Here is a 7440-nt window from a genome sequence, read left to right on the forward strand (position 1 = left end):
CAACAAATGGTGCTGGCAAAACTGGACTTCCACCTGCAGAAAGCCAAAACAGGATCCACATCTCACACCATACACAAAAATCAACTCAAGATGGATCAAAGACCTGGAAGTAAAGCCCAAAACCATAAAGGTCATAAGAGACACACTGGGATCAAACTTAGAAGCTCTAATCAATGGTATAAAGAGACTGCCAAATACAGCCAGAAATGCACAATCTGAAGAGGATAAAATTGATGAATGGGATCTTCTAAAGATTAGATTCCTGTGCACATCAAAAACATTTTCCAATAGGGTGAAAAGAAAACCTACCAACTGGGAACAAACATTTAGCAATACCATCTCAGACAAGAATCTCATAATGAAAGTTTACAGAATTCCACAGGGCCTCCACAAGAAAAAGACTGGTAACACAATTACAGAATGGGCAAAAGACATGGAAAGAATTTTCATAGAGGTATACGTTCAGTTGGCCAAAAGACACATGAAGAAATGCTCAAAATGACTGGCAATAAGAGAGATGCAAATCAAAACTACAATGAGATATCATCTCGCTCCAGTAACCATGGCAAAGTTTAACAGGACAGCAAGTACTAAATGTTGGAGAGGATGTGGCGAAAAAGGAACTCTTATACATTGTTGGTGGGATTGTAAAATGGTACATCCATTCTGGAGGGCAGTTTGGCATTTCTCCAAAAGCTGAACACAGAAATTCCATATGACCCAATGACCCAGCTATTCTACTACTTGGAATATACCCTGAGAAAACGAGAACTGAGGCACAAACGGACACTTGTACACCAATGTTCACAGCTGCATTATTCACCATCACAGGAACATGGAAGCAGCCCAGATGTCAAACCACAATAGAATGGATTGAGAAATTACAGTACATTCATACAATGGAACACCATGCAGCATGCAGGAACAATGATTTTGTAAATTATGGCCTAATTTGGGAGGGAATGGAGAACATTATGTTGAGTGAACTAAGTCCCATAAGGACAAATATTATATAAAAGCATTATTGGAGAATGAGTATCCACGGGGGGAGGGTGGAAGCTGAGGATGAATGTGTGTGAGGTAGGGAGGTTTTAATCATGGGCTTGTACAATTTGATGGGCGAGGAAGTGAGGAAAATTGGAAGAATCAGTGTGAAAAACAATGTATTTAAATTTGTAAATAAACTGTTGTTGTTATAAAAAAAAAAGAAAATTGCTTCTCCTTAGTGCTGCATAGTATTCCATTGTGTGAATGTACCATAATTTTTCAAGCTTTAAATAATTTTCACTTTCATCAAGCGAGGTTGTATAGCTTCGGTTGTTGATGAGTCTTTCTCCAATCCTTATGCTAAAGTCTTATTCATACAGTCCAGCTTCTCAATTATTTGCTCAGCATTCAGATGAATGTTGCTGTTAGGAACCATCAAGTAGACAACTCACAGCAACCCTATGAACAACAGATGTAAACCTTGCTCTCTTCTGCATCTTCCTGATGATCTCCACCATGCTCCAGCCCATTATTGCAATCATCCATCTCATTGAGGTTCTTTTTCTCTTTTGCTCACATTCTACTTTTCCCAGTTCTTTTTCTAAGCACTGACCTCTCCTGACAACATCCTGAAAGTATGTGAGATGACATTTCATTATCTTTATCTCTAAGGATCACTCTGGTTACACGTCCTCCAAGAGAGACCTGTTTGTTCTACTGGCAGTCAGCGGGATGTTAAATTCTCTTCTCCAATGCTACAATTCAAAGGCACCACGTTCTTATTTAGACTTTCTTATTCATTGTCCAATTTTAAAGCAATTGAAAATACCATGGCTTGAATGAAGCACACCTTGGTTTTTAAAATGACACCCTTGCTCTTTGGAATTTTTAAAAGGTCTTTGACAGCAGATTTTTCCCAGTGAAACACATCTGTTGATTTCTTGACTGCTGTTACCATGAGTATTGACTGTGGACCCAAGCAAAATGAAATAATTAATAACTTTAGTCTTTTAAATAAATACAGTGAATGAATGTGACACTGACATACGTCTTCCCTTATTTTGAGCCATGAAATTTCCTTTGTTATGTTTGAATAACTGTTACTTGCTCGATGTACGAGTTTCACATGAGCATAATTACGTGTTCCGGAATACCTGTGCTTAACAAAGTTACCCATAAATTGTTGTAATGCACACAACTGAATGCCTTCAGTCAAGATTCATCTGACATCAGCAATGATACTCTTCATTTCCCTGCTTCTTCTGAATCCAGCTTGAATCTCTGGTTGTTCCTTGTGGATGTGCTACTTCAGTTGTTTTTAAATAATTTTTGGTTAGATTTTACTAGTGTATGATATAGCTGATACTGTTCGATAATTTCTGTATTCTATTGGACCAGTTTATTTTGTAATGAGTACAAATATGTCTCTTTGAATGGTTCATCAGGTAATTGTCTTCCAAATTTCTTGACATAAATAAGCATACTCAGTGCTGCATTTGTTTACTTGATTGATGTCCTAGTCAATTGTTAGAGGCTTTTAACCAATGCCTTCATTGCAGACTGGTTTTCTGCTACTTCCAGAAATAGTTGTGTTAATCAGTTCTTTTCTTTACCGTGAGTAGAAGTTCAAGCTTCTCTGAAAGAATTGACAAGAAACAAGGCTTCAGGAATTGACCGCATACCAATTGCTCTATTTCAACAAACAAACGCTGCCCTGGATGTGCTCATCAACTTGTACCAAGAAATCTGGAGGACAACCACCTGGCCAACTGACTGGAAAGATCTATATTTGTTCTCATTCCAAAGAATGGTTATCTGACAGAGTGCAGATATTATTGAAAAAAATCATTAACATCACAATGCAAGCAAGATTCTGCTGAAAATTGTCCAAAAATGACTGGAGCAGCACATCAACAGAGAACTGCAAGAAGTGCAGTCTGGGTTTAGAAGGGGTCATGGTGCTGCTGTTTGCCAGCAACTTAACAGTGACACCCTGATGGGGTTAAGCACGATGGAGATATACCACTCCAGGAGAGGATCAGAGAGTCAATCCAGCTCAATTTTATTGGGATCTCAGTGATCCCAATAAAACAGGAAGACAGGATAGGGTGGGTTTACAGACATGGGACATACGGATTGGATAGGAGAAACCCAGCCTTGTGCAGACCACTTCCAGCTCAACAGACGCAGCAGCCATCTTCCCAGGTGGCGAGCTTTCTCAAGCTGGTACAGCCAAACACAGGGGAGCTTTCTCTACCCTCTATTAAAAGCCATTTGGAGGTTTGCTCTTATCTGGAGCTTAGGCAATCTTTCCTGGCCAGAGGCCCTCCCTTCCTCCCCAACATTCTGCAACATCGTGGTACTAAGGCTATTGTAGCTAATGTTAGATGGATCTTAGCTGAAAGCAGGGAGTACTAGAGGAATGTCTGTCTGTGTTTCATTGACTATGCAAAGGCATTTGACTGTGTGGATCACAACAAACTGTGGCTAACTCTGAGAAGAATGGGAATCCCAGAATATTTGATTGTACTTATGCGAAATCTATACTTGGACCAGGAGGTAGTCGTCAGAACAGAGCAAGGAGACACTGCATGCTTCAAAATTGGGAAGGGTGTATGTCTTTCTCCATACTTTTTCGATCTATATGCAAAACAGGTTATCTAGGAGGCTGGCTTTATGAGGAGAAATGTGGCATCAGGATTGGAGGAAGACTCATCAATAATCTATTATGTAGATGATACAACCCTGCTTGCTGAAACTGAGGAGGACCTGAAGTGCTTGCTGCAGAATGTCAAGGACTGCAGCCTTCAACATGATTGAAGTTCAATCTCAAGAAAACAAAGATTCTCCCCACTGAGCCAATTGGCAGCATCATGATAGACAGAGAAGAGATTGAGATTGTTTACAACTTTAGTTTGCTTGGCCCCACAATCAACACTGTTGAATGTGGCAATTTAGTAATGGAAATGCTGATAACAGAGGTGTAGTAGACAAGGGACTGTTGACTGTGGGTCATGAAACACGTGCTTTAACTATATGGTGTCATTTCATCTTCACACCAACTTTAAAGGGGGAACTACCTTTTATCATCTGTGTTTATCAGATTACAAACTGAGGCGAAGGCTGTTTTGGAACCGTCCCCAGGCGCAACTTGTAGTCAGGGGAAGACCACGTGGGCCCTAGGAGATGAACTGGGAGATGAGAGAGAAGAGCTTTGAGGAGTCAGGATCTCCCAGGGCTGTTGAGGTGGGAGGAAGGGCAAGGCCAGGCCTCTAAGAGGGTTTTCAATCCCCACCCCCCACCTCTGTTCTCCTTTACTTTGCCCACAGGGCTGCCGTTGACTGGGTGTGAGGTTTGAGATGTGGCCTGAGGTCTTCCTTCTTAGGGAAGGTTGTGCTAAGAGCTCTACACTGCTGTCACATCACCGAGATGGAAACTGTTAGGCTCTGATGCATGTGTAGAAGATTTCCAAGCTCGAATACCACAGAGAACACTAGCAGGTTCCCTCAGAGAAGGCTGTCCCACACAGACACTCACAAAGCGAATGATACCAGGTTTATTAGTCAAAGAGAGAAATACAAACAGCCAAGCACAGTGCACTGCCTCAGACAGCGGGGCCTCGCTCGGTGTAGGGGCAGAGTTCCAACATTTGAGAGACTGCTCCCTAATCTTAACTGTCTTGCCTTTCCAATTAACTGCCTTTCCTAATTGGTAGCACTCATTTGCAAGGCAGTCATAGGTGTTCTCCAAGGCTCCAGCAGCCGTTTTCCCAAAGTGGAGGTGCCTCCCAATCCCAAACACAGCACTAGATCAGGGCTGCTGCCCAAGTTTTGTTTGCCTCCTCCTTCCTTGTCTTCGTGTCCCTTTGTGCCCTAACAGCTCTTGGGAGCTCCTGAGCCAGAGCAGTAAAAGCAAAACTATCCTCAAACTTTGCTTTAACGTGAGAAATACGAAGGAAGCGACTAGGTAGGAGCTCGGCTGAGACCCTGGCTGCCCGAGGGGTTCAGCTGCGGGCAAGAGGAGGGAATGGCAGGGCTGAGGGGCTGGTCAGCGCGCGAGGTGGGAGAAGAAAGGGCGCGAATGGGGGGAAGAGCACGGGAAGGGGTTCAGGGTGGAGAAAGGGTGCGAATGGGGGAAAGGGTAGGGGGAGAAAGGGCGAGAATGGAGGAAGGGCGCAAATGGGGAGAAAGGGCGCGGGGAAGAGGTGCGGATGCGGGAGAAGGGGTACGAATGAGGGGGAAGGGGAGTGCGGTGTGGGAGAAAGGGCGCAGATAGGGGTAAGGGCACCAATAGGGGAAAAAAGGTGCTGGGAGGGGGGAGACAGGGGAAAGAAGCGGCGCAAAGAGGGTGAGAGGGGCGCAGGAGGTAAGAGGGGCAGAGGAGAGAGAAAGGTGCGGGTGAGGAAGGGACAATGAGAAGGGAAGAAGGGGGAGAGGCGTGCAAAGGGGGGAAGAAGGAGAAAGAAGGGTTTTGAAGAAGGAAAAGGGATGTGGGGGGAAAAGGGGAGCAGGTAGTAAGGAGTTCTAGAGGGGAGGAGGAAGGGAAAGAGGAGGCATGAAGGGACCTGCTTTCGGCACCTGGAATGGGGTTATGCACGTGGCACCCACAAATCCCAGGAGAAGCAAGACCTGCCCCCCCCCATCAACCACGCGCTCTCCAGAGTCCAAGTAGGACCTGGGTTCAAGTAAGGCAACTCGCCTGCTGCTTTAGTCAACAGTTTTGAGCCCCAATCAAATAAGGCACACTAGAGCTTTGAGCACACAAACCATTTGTAAGCTAGACATTGTCCAAATGTTTACTAAATTTTTATTGTGAAAAAAATGCATTGTTTAATGAGGCGATTTGAAAAGGCATTGACCCTTTCTACCATCTTTCCATCCCTCAGATGTGGCCAGGAGACGTTCGATGGTTAACAGCAATAATGATACTGAAGAAAATAAAAATTACATTCAAACAAATACAAAGCACTGTGGGTGTGGCAGCCGGGTCCCTTGGGTTCCTCCCGACATAGAATCAATGATATTCAGTATATGCCCAAGACAAATTTGAGGGACTGAGGAATGACTAATGTGTCCAAGCCCACAGTGCCATTATAATGTTTGATATAACATTTAGAGTTACTGATGAGAACATGCCTGACTGGCACAGGAATCTGGCTCCAATATGTGAAAATATTCTCATTATCAAAAGGAAAGAAAGTTGTCAGATACACATGTTATAAAATTATAACTTGAGAACAGAATAAAGGTGGTGATGGTGGTGAAACCTCCACATGGAAGTTAAATGATACCTTCCTTGATCACTACCAAGTAATAGAAAAAATGAAATGAAAGGTGTCTTGAAACAATTGAAAATGAAAACACAACACACCCAAACCTCTGGGACACAGCAAAGGTAACTAATAAAAAATTTAAAAAGAGGTCAGTTCATAGCAATAAGCAAACACACCAAAAGGGAAGAAAGAATTAAAACTAATTATTTAACCTAATGTCATCGACAAATAGAATTAAGATCAGTCAGCAAATTTTACAATCTCAAGAATAAAGGAAATTTTTATAAAGATAAGGTAGAATTAAATAGAATAGAAAACAGAAAAACTGTTGGAATGATCAAGAAGAACAGGAGTTAGTTCTTTGAAAGAATCAATAAAATTGACAAAACTAATGGTAAGACTAGCGAAGGAAAAGAAAGCTAAGACATAAATAAGAAATTAAATTAGTGATGCTACAGAGATCAACTGAAATAAAAAGGGAAAGAATGAAATATGGAAATCTATAGTGACAAATTTGAAGACCTAGATGAAATGGAAAAATTCTTAGAAACTCCCATCTTATCAGAATGACACAGATGGAAATACAACACTTGAACAGACCACTTCACTGAAGAAATTAAGCAAGTTGGGAATCAACTTCTTCCAAAAAGCCAACCAACCAAAACCCACCAAGCCAGCCCAGATGGCTTCACGGGCAAATTCTACCAAACCATTCCAATAAGAACTGTCACCAATCCTATTAAGATTATTTCAGCATATAGAAATATAGGGAACACTCTCAGATTCATTATATGAAGCAACCATAACCCTGATACAGAAAGCAGGTAAAGACATCACATAAAAAGAAAACTATAAACCTATATTCACCATGAACATGATGCAAAAATTCTTAATAAAATCCAAACTAATAGAATCCAATAATATGTCAAAAGAGTAATTCATCGGAAGCACTGAGAAACGTCCTTGAAACAGAGATGCCACAGAAAACAGGATGGATCAAAGCAACTAGCAACAACACCAAAAAGAATTGAACCAAATGACAGCAATAAAGCCCTACCTTTCAATAATTTCACTGAACGTGAATGGTTTAAATGCACCAGTGAAGAGAAAAAGAGTAGCAGATTGGATAAAAAAACAAAATCCATCAATATGTTGCCTACAAGAGACACATCTGAAAAATG

This window comes from Elephantulus edwardii, unplaced genomic scaffold, assembly GCF_000299155.1.
Source record: "Elephantulus edwardii isolate Elephantulus edwardi_28Jun2011 unplaced genomic scaffold, EleEdw1.0 scaffold00291, whole genome shotgun sequence".
NCBI lineage: Eukaryota > Metazoa > Chordata > Mammalia > Macroscelidea > Macroscelididae > Elephantulus > Elephantulus edwardii.